Raw genomic sequence first — 14,439 nt, 5'->3', positions numbered from 1 at the left:
ATTAAAAAAGGGACCAGCTTCAATTTATCTACTATTGTTTGAGTCATGTTTGTTTTGCCTCCTAATGTTTAGAAATGGTCGCATAACTATTTTATAATTTGTGGACTGAAATGTATCGTTAAGTCCGTTAACGATTTAATAAAAAAGACCAAAATATTTTGGTATTTTCGTCATTTGTTTGGAAGGCAAAGTGCACTTTAACCCCTGTATTTTATTTCATGTGCGATTTACCCATTTAAAATTTAAAAATGAGTATATAACCCCCTTATGTCTGTTATATATTTTACATTTACTATTAAGTTGGGTAGAATGTTTAACTGTGCACTTCAATCGACAAACCATGTGAGGGTTATGTGGTAATTTCTATATGATAGGGGGATAAACTGCACATGACCGAAATTACAGTGATAAAGTGAAATTTGTCCTTAAAAAAATGGCCCTTTTATTAATTAGTAATTATAGTTATTTATAATATATGAAAGTTGGGTCACTATATTTACTATAAAAATTGAAGAATGAAAAATTTTGGACCCAAATAAAGCCAAAAATAACAGATAACCACTAAAAAAATAGTATTTAAAAAAGGCCCAAAACAATACCTAAACTACTAAATCGATTTTCATCCACCTACCAACCAGTACAGTCCACTTAATCCACATCTACTAACTAAGCAGATAGATACAAATTGATTTTTCTCAATCCACCTAAGTTCGAATGGATGGCGGATAGAAGGCCACCTAACCCGACACAATCCAATTTGCAAGCACCCTCAATAAATGACGCATGCCATTTTGTATGTAGCTTTTGAGAAATTTCGGTTTTTGTTTGATTTGATTTTTGAAATTTATTTTTGGAAAAAAAACTAAAAACTAATTTTATTGAAAATAATAATAAGTGAAACTCATCATTTTCATATAATTTTATCTTTTTTTGAGACAAAAATAAATTTTAAGAATTTAAAAGTATCTTTTGATATATATTTTTGTCAAATTAATTTTTATTTTTAATTTTTTTTTAAAAACTAATTCTAAAATTAAAATCAAACAGAAACATCAGTTTTGCTTTGCTCAAAATAGTTAGTAATTTTTTTTTTAAAAAATTATAATTTTATCTTAAGGGCTATGCTACAGACCCCCAGCTGGGGGCACCCCCAGTGACCCCCAGTGGCAGGTGGCACACTGCCATTGGGTGGACTTCAAAAAAAAAAAAAAAAAAAAAAAATTTTCAGCCTATCAGGGGCGACCCCCAGTGACCCCCACTGGGGGTGTTAGGCATTTTTCTTTTAGGATAAAGAAAAACAATAGCGCTATATACCCCCAGTGGGGGTCGCGCCCCCAGTGACGTGGCGCGCCCCCACTGGCTGAAAACTTTAAAAAAAAAAAAAAAAAAAACAGTTTTTTTTTCGGACCAATCCGGGGTCGACCCCACCCAGTGGGGGTATGAAGCATAAATTATCCTAAAATAAACCTAATCTCTAATTCCCTACCCTTCCGTCAACATCGCCAATCCACCCAACTCCTCTTCGAAGTCATTGTATAGTTTTTTTTTTTGGGGCTATATGTTGGCATAATAAAATTGTACTTCATACAAATTTGTTTTAACAATGTGTACTATTTATTGTACAAAAGTAGCTATTTTTTATTCATTTACTTATCAATTACCATTCTTTAACTACTAATTTATAATAATACTTTAATTCACCAATTTAACTCAAAATTTAACCTTCATGGATTGAAAGACCCACGCCTCCATTGAGGAGGAGAAAGGACCTCTACAAGGGAGAGAAACAAATCTTCTAACGTGAAGAATTATTATATCAATAAATTAAAAATTAATAAAACCAAACCAGACATATATGTGAGTTCCACCGCTTAACATAATTTTACTTAATATTGTGTCTAGCTAGTGTGTTAGCTGATACATAATTTGTGTTTATAGGATTACTCAAAATCTATAGTGCACATTCTTAAGATCGGCATTTAACATGTCATTTTATGTAAACTTTATGAATGAATCAATCGCTAATATGCATTCCTGAAAATGTTACAAATTATTTATGGTGAAAATAATTATAACATATTATAATGTATTATGAAAAAATTTAATTATATATGCATTGTGATAAAATACATATAATATATATTTTGGAGAATGCACACCGTAATCGCTCTCAAAATCAATATTTGAAGAAATTATAAAAAAAAAAATCTTAAACTTTGACCCTTATAATAAAATAAATTTTGAATTTTTTATTTTATCAATTTAAACTTAAATTTTTTAGTTTGTTTTCAATCTAAATCATTCACATATTTCGGTTAAGTAAAACTGATGTAACAATAATATTTTAGCCATTAAATACAATAGCCCCATTTAGGAAGTTGACTATTTAATAATTGTGTTTAGGAAGAATGTTTGATTTTTTTTTTATAATTGGATGTAATATTTGTGAGAGAAAAAATGAAATAATTATGAGTTTGATATAACATTTTGTTGTATTGATTATTTTAACTTATTTTATATTTTAATGCTATTTTAATCCAAAAAGTCAAAAAAGTCACTTCCCAAACACTCTCAATGTAAGTGTACATAAAATTTCTAAAATATTATTTTTTGTTAAATTTAATAACTAAATATCTTTTTTTCTATTAGTTTTGTTAAACGAAAATAGATAAATAATTTAAATTGAAAATAAATCAAAAAATTAAAATAGAAATTAATAAAATTAAAAACTAATAATTTATTTTCCTACCACGATCAACTTTGATTTTTCTTTTTTTTCTAATATCTTTATCATTGGATTAACTGTAAGAGTTTGTTTTTAAGTTTAAATCTAAATCAGATGGGAGGGTGTTGTTAGATTCGTAATCCATCACGGGTCTCATTTTGATAATCCGAACCGTTCAATGTGTAGAACTCGTTGAGTACTATATACCTATAAAAATCACGTTAATTAGATATCGATAGTTATTTTATCGGCTTAGATTTCTGTCAACCGTTTATTTTTTTACTGTTCTTTTTTTTATAAAAAATTAATTTAATCACGTAACTATCAATATTCGATTAATATTATTTTTTACAAATATATAACACTCAATAAATTTTACATAATAAACCGTTCAAATTATAAAAACAGAACTAATGATGTATTCTTTCGAGTCCAACAATACTTTTCAATACGTGAGAAAAGCCCAACCCTTTTTTATAAGCATTAACCTCGGAGACTGCAATATCACTTGGCCTTTTGTGCTGACTTTCTCTAACCTCATCCATACCAACTTCGGGAACCACTTTAACCTACCCCAGCTCTACCACAACACATATGTATATAGAGGGGTGTTTTAACAACATCGCCTTTAGTCATTTTTTCAGGTTACTAATAAAAGTTAAAAGTTGATTTTTTTATTTATTTTTATTTAAAAAGTTAGTTTTTAATCAATGATGAAATTATAATTTTATCTTTTATGGGTCAAAATGTATTATATGGATGAAATTATAAATATTTTAAATAAATGAGATAGTTTGGTCATTTTATTGTGATTTGATATCATAAGTAAATATTAATAAAAAAAGTCAAAAGTAACTTTTTATCATCTTCCTAAATTATTTGTCTAAAAAAGTCAAAAGCTTGGTTAAAAGTCAAAAAATCACTTTTTACCATCTTTCTAAAATTTCACAATGAGTAATGGTAGCACCGTCAAATGTTTTTATTAATATTTTTATTAAATGTTTTACATGAGATGGAATTCATGTAAAAATATCTCACATAGTGAATTCCACATTTATATAAAATATTTAGTAAAAATATTGAAAAAATATTTATCATGCATAACATTTTTCTTTTAGAAAATATGAAGATAAATCTTCTCTTCTTTTTTTTGGGAAAAAAAAAAAGATATTCCGAGGTATTATCACTGTATTTGTGGGTTCAGGTCTTGAAGTATTCATTCAATCCATAAAAAAGAACCACCACTGAGAATCAATGGAGCTCAACTATACGTCACAGACAAGTTACAATTCGATCAAAATACAGAATAAGATTTTCGCAAAAAAACTAATAAAATTACCTAAGACCATCTCCAACGGTGAACCAAACTTGGCATCAAATTTAAAATTTGGTGAAAAAGCCACTTTTTTAAGCTCCAACGGTTTCATCAGATCGATATCAAATCCAGAATTCAGCAAAAATGGTACCAAACTGAGTGCAGGCGAAGCGTTTAACCAAATCACTGTTCCTAACCGTTGGGATGAAAGGTGCGGGTCGACCATCCGGTTGACCAACCGGTTAACCAACCGGTCGCCCCGGAGAAAGTTCAGACCGTTCAAAAAAAGGTTCAAACGACTCAAAAAAAAAATAAAAATAAAAATTTTTGCCTAGGTGGTCGACCACCCGGTCGACCGGCCGGTTGACCACCCGGTCGACCACCAAAAGTTGAAAAAGTTCAAAAAAAAAGGTTCAAACCGGTAAAAAAAAAAAAAAATTTTTTGCCATTACCGGTTGACCGGCCGGTCGACCGGCCGGTCAACCAACCGGTTGCCCAGTGCAAATTTGATGAAACGGATTTGATGTTGAACTGTTGGAGCGCGAAGTATCAAATTAAGGAAATGACTCATTTTTCACTCAGATTTGGTGAAAATTTTGGTACACCATTGGAGATGCTCTAACATTTCGCTCATTCTAAGAATCAAACTTGAATCACGCCTATAAAGAATAATACCTTTTTTGAAAAAAAGATCCGCATTCCCTTTTTCTTTCATCCCTTAACCCCTTTTCCCTCTAATTAGTCAAGTTTTATTTTTATTTATTTATTTTTTCTTCTCCAACCACGACCCACTACATGTAAGGGTGAAGAGTGGTAATCGAAGGGAGTCTCGTCATTGTCAAAGCCACCTCCTTTAATAGGCCACTCCATCCGATGGTGAGATAAACCTTCTCTCGCTCTCTCTCTCTCTCTCTCTCTCTCTCTCTCCGTGTTTTGCTGAATATATATATTCAAGCAGTAGAAGACATGTTCTGTTGAGCACTAACGTTTTATAATTTACTTTTTTTTTTTTTTTTTTTAAGTGCCAGACAGGGTCTAGGACCTTCCCAATGCTATATTTTATTTTTCCACATAAATTAATAATTAAAGATAGGTATCAAGATTAAAAAAATTGTTCAATGCTCAAGAGGTATTACGGTCTTGTTTGGTTTATGTTTCTCAAAAAATTTAAAAAAAAATTCTCTACAAATAAGTTTTTAAAAGTAATCAAATCAAACAAATTTTTCTAATTTTTTTTTTCAAAACTTGTTTAGTTTACAAATTTTCCAAATAAATCTCTCTCTTATACACATCAAATCAATCACTTTTTTCAAAACTCTCTTTCAAAATAATTTTTCAAAACATTTTTTGAAAAAAAGCTAAGCCAAACAAATCTTCGTACTTTTTATCTCAAAACATATTTCTCAAATACAAACCAAACAAGGCCTACGTGTTCATATTTAAGGATTAATTATTATACTTTATATTCTCTCATATTTTTCAATCATCTAATATAAAATTAAGAATCATATTTTTTCTATCAATTACAATACCTTAAAACACTACGTAGTTGCACTCTAAGAGCATCCAATAACTATTCCGACTTCAACCATGGTCTCCCTAGCTTCGGTTTTACTTTTGTGGCAATCGCGTGTTTTTTTTTTTTTTGGTTAAAATGAAATTTTATAAAATTAAATTAATACAAGTTTATTCTTCTGTGGGGATATATTTTCTGAGTACCAACACGTGACAAGGTAACGCCGACGTGTCAGCCGAGGTGCCACGTGTCGTAGTCATGACGCCGAGGTGATCTCGGCAAGGTCAAGGTTATTTTCGAAGATATTGGAATTCGAGATAAGTGGATAAGGGACAAGAGTCCTAGAATGAAAAGGGAATTCAACCTGGATGAGGGACAAGAGTCCTGGAATGAGAGAAGACTTCAGTTTGTATTAAGATAAGACTCTTAGAGAGTTTATCCTAATCTTACTAGGAGTCCAAGATTAGCAGTAATCTTGAGTCCATAGAAGTTAGGCTTCTATTAGGACTAGGTTTATGTTGGCTATAAAAGAGAGGCACCTCCATGGGTGTAAGATATGCTTTTGATACTCAAACTTGTGAATTTAGCATTTGATTTATCTTTGAGAGATATACTGACTTGATCATCGGAGTGCCCCCGGGTAGACGAACCACCGCTGGAATCTTCTCTTTCTGTTGCAGGTCAATCAGGTGCCATCTATTCTGTCGGTGCTCTCCAGCTGGTTACTAAGCGGGCAATGTGGTCAGAAAATCGCCCACACAATTGGCGCCGTCTGTGGGAAAGAAAGAAGAATAGATGGCCAATGATGGACAGAAGGATCAGACTAGAGACAACGCTCCTGTTAGGAATGGAAGATCTATCAACCTCGACGTTGAAGGGGATAACCGCAACATAGAAACTCGTGACTAGAGTCACGGAGTGAAAGACGCCGGCCAGGAAGGTGACGCACCAAAGACAACAGATCGAAGCGGATACTACAACGAAGATGACCTCCAAGTATGGAAGGATAGATACCTGCGGAGGAACGAAGACCCTTCCAGAAGGGATGCAAAGACAGGGGGCATGAGCGATCCCAAGGAGATAACATTCAAGTATAAAAGAACCCATCCTGAGTGAGCAGATCCTGGATTCCAGATCCTAGATCCCGGATCCGAGAAGACATGATCTCAACCTAGACAAGTAGGCCCGAGAAGACGAGAGCTCAACCTAAGTGAGCAGATCTCGGATTCTAGATCTCGGATCCTAGAAGACATGATCTCGGCCTAGATGAGTAGGTCCGAGAAGAGAAAAGCTCAACCTGAGTGAGCAGATCCAAGATTCTAGCAGACAAGGTTTCGGCACTTAAGTCCGAAAAGAGAAGAGCTCAGTGAGCAAATCTCAGATCCCAGAAGATAAAAAAGAAAACACACAAGGTTGGATTGCAGTTAGCCAGGTTGAAGACCTTTTATAAGGTTCGCAAAGGAGTATGTGGAAGCCATGCAGGGGGCAGAGAGAAGAAGAATATGTTTACCACTTGTTGAAATTTGTAGCAATTTACAAGTTGGTTAAACTGATATGATATTTACCACTTGTTGAAATTTGTAGCAATTTACAAGCTGGTTAAACCGAGATGATGTTTACCACTTGTTGAAATTTGTAGCAATTTACAAGTTGGTTAAACCGATATGATGTTTACCACTTGTTAAAATTTGTAGTAATTTACAAGTTGGTTAAACCGAGATGATATTTACCACTTATTGAAATTTGTAGCAATTTACAAGTTGGTTAAACCGAGATGATGTTTACCACTTGTTGAAATTTGTAGCAATTTACACGTTGCTTAAACTGTTATGATGTTTACCACTTGTTGAAGTTTGTAGCAATTTACACGTTGGTTAAACCGAGATGATGTTTACCACTTGTTGAAATTTGTAACAATTTACATGTTGGTTAAACTGAGATGATGTTTATCACTTGTTGAAATTTGTAGCAATTTACAAGTTGGTTAAACCGAGATGATGTTTACCATTTGTTGAAATTTGTAACAATTTACACGTTGGTTAAACTGATATGATGTTTACCACTTGTTGAAATTTGTAGCAATTTACAAGTTGGTTAAACCGAGATGATGTTTACCACTTGTTGAAATTCGTAACAATTTATACGTTGGTTAAACCGATATGATGTTTACCACTTGTTGAAATTTGTAGCAATTTACACGTTGGTTAAACCGAGATGATGTTTACCACTAGTTGAAATTTGTAGCAATTTACAAGTTGGTTAAACTGAGATGATGTTTACAGATTGGTTAAACCGATATGATGTTTATCACTTGTTGAAATTTGTAGCAATTTACAAATTGGTTAAACCGAGATGATGTTTACCACTTGTTAAAATTTGTAGTAATTTACAAGTTAGTTAAACCGATATGATGTTTACTACTTGTTGAAATTTGTAAAAATTTACAAGTTGGTGTGTGAATTTACAAGTTGAAGTTAAACCGATGTGATATTTAAACACTTGTTGAAATTTTGTGTGAATTTACAAGTTGAAGTTAAACCGAGGTCATGTTTAACACTTGTTGAAATTCTGTGTGAATTTACAAGTTGAAGTTAAACCGATGTGATATTTAACACTTGTTGAAATTCTGTGTGAATTTACAAGTTGAAGTTAAACCGAGATGATGTTTAACACTTGTAGAAATTCTGTGTGAATTTACAAGTTGAAGTTAAACCGATGTGATATTTAAACACTTGTTGAAATTCTGTGTGAATTTACAAGTTGAAGTTAAGCCGAAGTCGTATCGGAAAAAGATTGGTTTAAACACTTGTTGAAATTCTGTGTGAATTTACAAGTTATAGTTAAACTGAGGTTATGATAAATGAAGATGGTTTAACATTTGTTGAAATTTTGAGAAAAATTTACAAACTGAAGTTAAGCCAAGGTTATGATAAAGGATGATGGTTAAACACTTGTTGAAATTTTTGAGAAAAATTTACAAGTTAAAGTCAAGTTCAAGCAATATCTGCGTACTTGCTGAGACTACCAGGTTGTCAAAACTTGAAATATGAAAAACTGAAGTCTTGATAGAAGACATTGAGAAAGTGACAAGTCCTAAGCAACACTTGTGAAAATATTTGTTACAATATTTTCAAGTGTTAGGACAAGGCCGAGATGAGCAAGATTAGAAGTTGTGACCGAGGTATTTTACCCGAAGAGATTGCACAGTCAAGGTGTACCTTTGAAGACATGCAAATTATTCTAAGTATAGAATCATACAAGAGCAGAAAAAAGAAGACATATATTCAAAGAAGAAATTAGATAAATGCATTTAAAGAAGAAAGAAGGCACTTCGGCCTGAATATTGAAAAATAAATTATTCAGACTACAAAAATGGCACGTCGGCCGGATTAAAAGCATACAAAGACGGACAAAATACAAGGTACAAGGTAGAAGGAGTAAAAGAAGGAAACAAAACTACTCGGCATCAATGGCAGGATATAGAAGATAGCTGGGAAGACTTCTCAGCAACCTTCTCGGCCTTGAGCTCAGCATCGATCTCCCGAAGAGTTTGATCAAGGCTCTTCTCGGCGATTGGCACCTCAAAGTTTGAAGGCAATGATTGAAAGCAAGAATCTGGAAAAAGACACAGATAACAGAAACAAGAATGTAATTCATAATCAAGAATGGTGATGAAGCTATCAGGAAATTAAGACAAAAAGATTGCACAAGTATGTCAAGCCAAGAACAGTGACAGAAATCAACGGATGTGTGAACAGTGTGTGTTCAAGAAGATGATTTGGAAACAACGTGTAAAACAGCAATGGTGATTAACAATGAAGCAGAGCTTCTTGGAAAGCAACAAGAAATAAAACCAGGAGGAACAGTGGCTTACTAGAAAGAGGGAAGCCGGAATGAGAATTGCCGAAGTCTGACGACAATGACAGAATGATGTAAGCTTCACTGGAGGAGAGGAACGAAGACAGTTGCAAAAGCTTGAAAGCTTGGAACAATGACGGATTTAAGCAAAAGAGCTAGAAGGAGAAAAAGCCAGAGGATTGAATAAAAAAAGAGAAAAATAGTCAAGAAGACGACAAAGTTCAAGAATAAAGCCAAGTGCACATGCACTAAGTAAGTATGTGAAGAACAAAAAAGTAATGACCCAAACACGATGCTAGCAACAGAAAGCGGCTATGACAAGAACAGTGCCAGGCATTCAAACAATTCAAAACTTGAAGACAAATGAAAATAGAAGGCAACAGATGGCAAGTAAACAGATTCAGAAGAGTTATGAAAGATTGAGCTTAATAGCAAGTAAAGAGTTTATGAACCTACCAAGTGAAATGAACGCCGATATGAAAGTCGCCGGAGTCAAATAGATGACTGGAAATCGGGAACTCACCAGAGAGTGTGAGTGGAGCAGTTGCAACGCTCTTGGAGTTTGCGAATTAATGGAACCAGAACCTCGGCTAGGAGGTGTGATTTCAAGCAGCTTGGAAAGCATGAAACTTGATTATTGACACCAGTGGACAGTAAAATCCAGGGAACTTTGAGGTCGGCGAGTTTGATCTCGGACAGAAGGGCACAGATGAACGAACAGTGTAGGTTCCATCACCTCAGAATGCCGAGGTAATAGAACCTAGGGGGCAGTTGTGGGGATATATTTTCTGAGTACCAACACGTGGCAAGGTGACGCTGACGTGTCAGCCGAGGTGCCACGTGTCCTGGTCATGACGCCGAGGTGATCTCGGCAAGGCCAAGGTTATCTCCGATGATATTGGAATCCGAGATAAGTGGATAAGGGACAAGAGTCCTAGAATGAAAAGGGAACTCAACCTGGATGAGGGACAAGAGTCCTAGAATGAGAGAAGACTTCAGTTTGTATTAAGATAAGACTCTTAGAGAGTTTATCCTAATCTTACTGGCAGTCCAAGATTAGCAGTAATTCTGAGTCCATAGAAATTAAGTTTCTATTGGGACTAGGTTTATGTTGGCTATAAAAGAGAGGCACCCCCATGGGTCTAAGGTATGTTTTTGATACTCAAGCTTGTGAGTTTAGCACTTGATTTATCTTTGAGGGATATACTGACTTGATCGTCGGAGTGCCCCCGGGTGGACGAACCACCGCCAGAATCTTCTCTTTCTGTTGCAGGTCAGCCAGGTGCCATCTATTCTGTCGGTGCTCTCCAGTTGGTTACTCATCTCCACACACCTTCAACATTGAATGCCAGTTGATTAAGAAGTGGATTGACTTTTTAACTTTTTGGTTTTTTTAGTTATTTTAATCTGGGTTAAAAAGCTTAGTTTGAAAAGAGTTTTTTGATTTTTTGACTTTTTTTGTGAAAGAATAGTGTAATGATTATGCGTTAGATGTGATGTTTTATTTGTTGTGACTAAAATAGCTTAATTTATTTTTTATGGCTAAAATAGTCCCAAACCTATCTAAACTCACTTGCCAAACCATGCCTAAAAGTAATAGAAACAGGTATATGAAGTACATGAAATCCAAATTCCATCTTGTTGCCTCGATTAGCCAGCAAATTAACACTTGTATTTGCTTCTCAATAACAATGGTTAATCTTTAAAATCACTAACTGGTCCAAAAGAAACCTGTAGTCGAGAATTACATTCTTAAGCGTAGAATTTAGTACGTGCTTGATATGTACTAAAAAAGTATATTTTTTTTTATATATATACATTTATTTAGGTCACATCAATTAACATTTATCAACATATTCTCTCTAATTTTTTTACTTATTTTTTCTAATTTTCTACACATTTTTTTTTATAAAAAATTAAAAAACGTGAACATCTCAAACCACCCTTTAATTTGTTGTTATCCTGTGCGAGGTCGAAACCATTTTTGCATCCAATTCTACAGTGAGGTTGTTTGCTTGTTGAATTTTTCTTCCGACCATGGATTTTGTTATTAAAATAGGGATTCAATTATCGCCATTTCTGACAATTGGCACAATAATCTATGTATTTATGCGTTGAGAAGGTCAAAATTTAAAATTCAAGTCGATTGAACAATTACTACCTTTTTGTTATAATCTAATTTTATTAACGTTCTATTACTTGATACAAAAAAATGAATAATGCTTGAGGGCCCGAAATTAGTAGCTCGAATTTGGCTCAAAACTCAAAACGACGTCGTTTTGGATTTTGATTTTTTTTTTCTTCATTTTCTTTATTTTCTTCTTCTTCTTCGTTTTGAACCTGAGAAACAGAGGCGAGAGAGAAACAGAGGGGAGAGGTGGGAGCTCGTCGTCGGTCGTCGGCCAATCGTCGCAGCTCGTCGGTCGTCGGCCGATCGTCGCCTCTGCCTCCGCCCGCCTCCACCTCTGCCTCTGCCTCCGCCCGCCTCCACCTCCGCCTCCAGCCCTATTTTTAAGGCCCCCTCCAGTTCTGCTTCTCCTTCTCTTCTTCCTTATTCTCTTCTTCTTCTTCTTCTTCCTCCTTCTTCTCAAATTCGAGCCAAATTTGGCTCGAAACCCTTTCGGGCTCTGTAGCAGAGCTGCAAAAAAATATATACATATATATAATCTTTGATTTGACACAAATTGTCTACATTTATAAGTGAAAAGATTAATTTAAGATAAATTTATACTCACCTTCTTTATCAATGATGAATAGATACTGAAATAAATAAAAATAAATATTTATTTTAATAGAAAAGATATGATAATATCATTTTTTAAATTTAAGTGTTATGTGAGTTAATATTTTGAGAGAAGTTAGTATAATTATGTCAAAAATATAGAGGTGAGTCCAATTTACACATTAATTTATTATAAATGGTAAAGAGTACAAACTGTTTTTGTGTTTTCCTATTTATGCAAATTATAAAATTTTAGCCTTATACAATTAATAATTTTATACATATATATAATTCTTCAAAAAAAATTATTTATTATGTATATAAATATAAATTTAGAATAGATAAATATGAAAGGTATATGTGAGTATATTTATTTTTAACATTTTCCCTCTTTATTCCATATATTTTAATTTGACTTCAAATAAACTTTTTAAAAATTATATAATAAAAAAATATACGAAAGTGTCATGAGGTGCGTTTAAACATAAAACACATGTCTATGAAGTGTCTTCAATATATCTTATAAAAAATAATAATTAAAAAAAATTTGACATACCATGTATTTTATCCATAGTGTTAGACACAGATGCGACACATATCTCAGAGTATCGATGTTGCATAAATTGTATCTTTCCTTCTTTTTTTTAACGTAAAGTTTTAAATGTTTCGATATGGTATTTGAGTTATAATTCTTTGAAGTCTTGATTTAAGTCCTTAGGTACATATGCAACTGTATTGTACAAGCATGTGCAACAAATTGCCATTTTGCTATGGTTGTTGTGGGGATATATTTTCTGAGTACCAACACGTGGCAAGGTGACACCGACGTGTCAGCCGAGGTGCCACGTGTCTTGGTCGTTGTGCCGAGGTCATCTCGGCTAGGCCGAGGTTGCCTCCGAAGATATCGGAATCCGAGATAAGCGAATAAGGGACAAGAGTCTTAGAATGAAGAGGGAACTCAACTTGGATATGGACAAGAGTCCTAGATTGGGAGAAGACTTCAGTTTGTATTAAGATAAGACTCTTAGAGAGTTTATCCTAATCTTACTGGGAGTCCCAGATTAGCAGTAATCCTAAGTCCATTAGGGCCAGGCTCCTATTGGGACTAAATTTATATTGGCTATAAAAGAGAGGCACCCCCGTGGGTCTAAGGTATGCTTTTGATACTCAAGCTTGTGAGTTTAGTACTTGATTTATCTTTGAGAGATATACTGACTTGATCGTCGGAGTGCCCCCGGGTGGTCGAAACCACCGCGGGATTCTTATATTTCTGTTGCAGGTCAGTCAGGTGCCATCTATTCTGCCAGTGCTCTCCAGCTGGTTACTAAGCGGGCAGTGTGGTCGAAAAATCACCCACACAATTTGGCGCCGTCTGTGGGAATCGAACGAAGAATAGATGGCTAATGACGGACAGAAGGATCAGACTGGAGACAACGCTCCTGCTGGGAATGGGAGATCTATCAAACTCGACGTTAAAGGAGACAACAGCAACACAGAAACTCGTGACCAGAGTCACGGAGTGAAAGATGCCGGCCAGGAAGGTGACGCACCAAAGACAACAGATCGAAGCGGATACTACAACAAAAATGACCTCCAAGTATGGAAGGATAGATACCTGCGGAGGAACGAAGACCCTTCCAGAGGGGATGCAGAGTCAGGGGGCATGAGCGCTCCCAAGGAGATAACATTCAAGTATAGAAGAACTCATCTTGAGTGAGTAGATGCCGGATTCCAGATCCTGGATCCTGGATCCGAAAAGACATGATCTCAGCCTAGACAAGTAGGCCCGAGAAGACGAGAGCTCAACCTAAGTGAGCAGATCCCGGATCCTAGAAGACATGATCTTAGCCTATACAAGTAGGCCCAAGAAGACGAGAGCTCAACCTAAGTGAGCAGATCCCGGATTCCAGATCCCGAATCTTAGAAGACATGATCTCGGCCTAGATGAGTAGGTCCGAGAAAAGAAGAGCTCAACCTGAGTGAGCAGATCCAATATTCCAAAAGATAAGATCTCGGCACCTGAGTCCGAGAAGAGAAGAGCACAATGAGCAGATCTCAGATCCCAGAAGATAAAAAGAAAACATACAAGGTCAGACTGCAGTTAGCCAGGTTGAAGACCTTTTATAAGGTCCACAAAAGAGCATGTGAAAGCCATGCAAGGGGCAGAGAGAAGAAGAATTCGTTTACCACTTGTTGAAATTTATAGCAATTTACAAGTTGGTTAAACTGATATGATGCTTAACGCTTGTTGAAATTTGTAGCAATTTACAAGTTGAAATTAAGTTGAGATAATTGTTTATCTT

The sequence above is a fragment of the Camellia sinensis genome, chromosome 9 (genome assembly GCF_055761805.1).
Source record: "Camellia sinensis isolate YWXY chromosome 9, ASM5576180v1, whole genome shotgun sequence".
NCBI lineage: Eukaryota > Viridiplantae > Streptophyta > Magnoliopsida > Ericales > Theaceae > Camellia > Camellia sinensis.
This window is presented reverse-complemented; position numbering follows the sequence as displayed.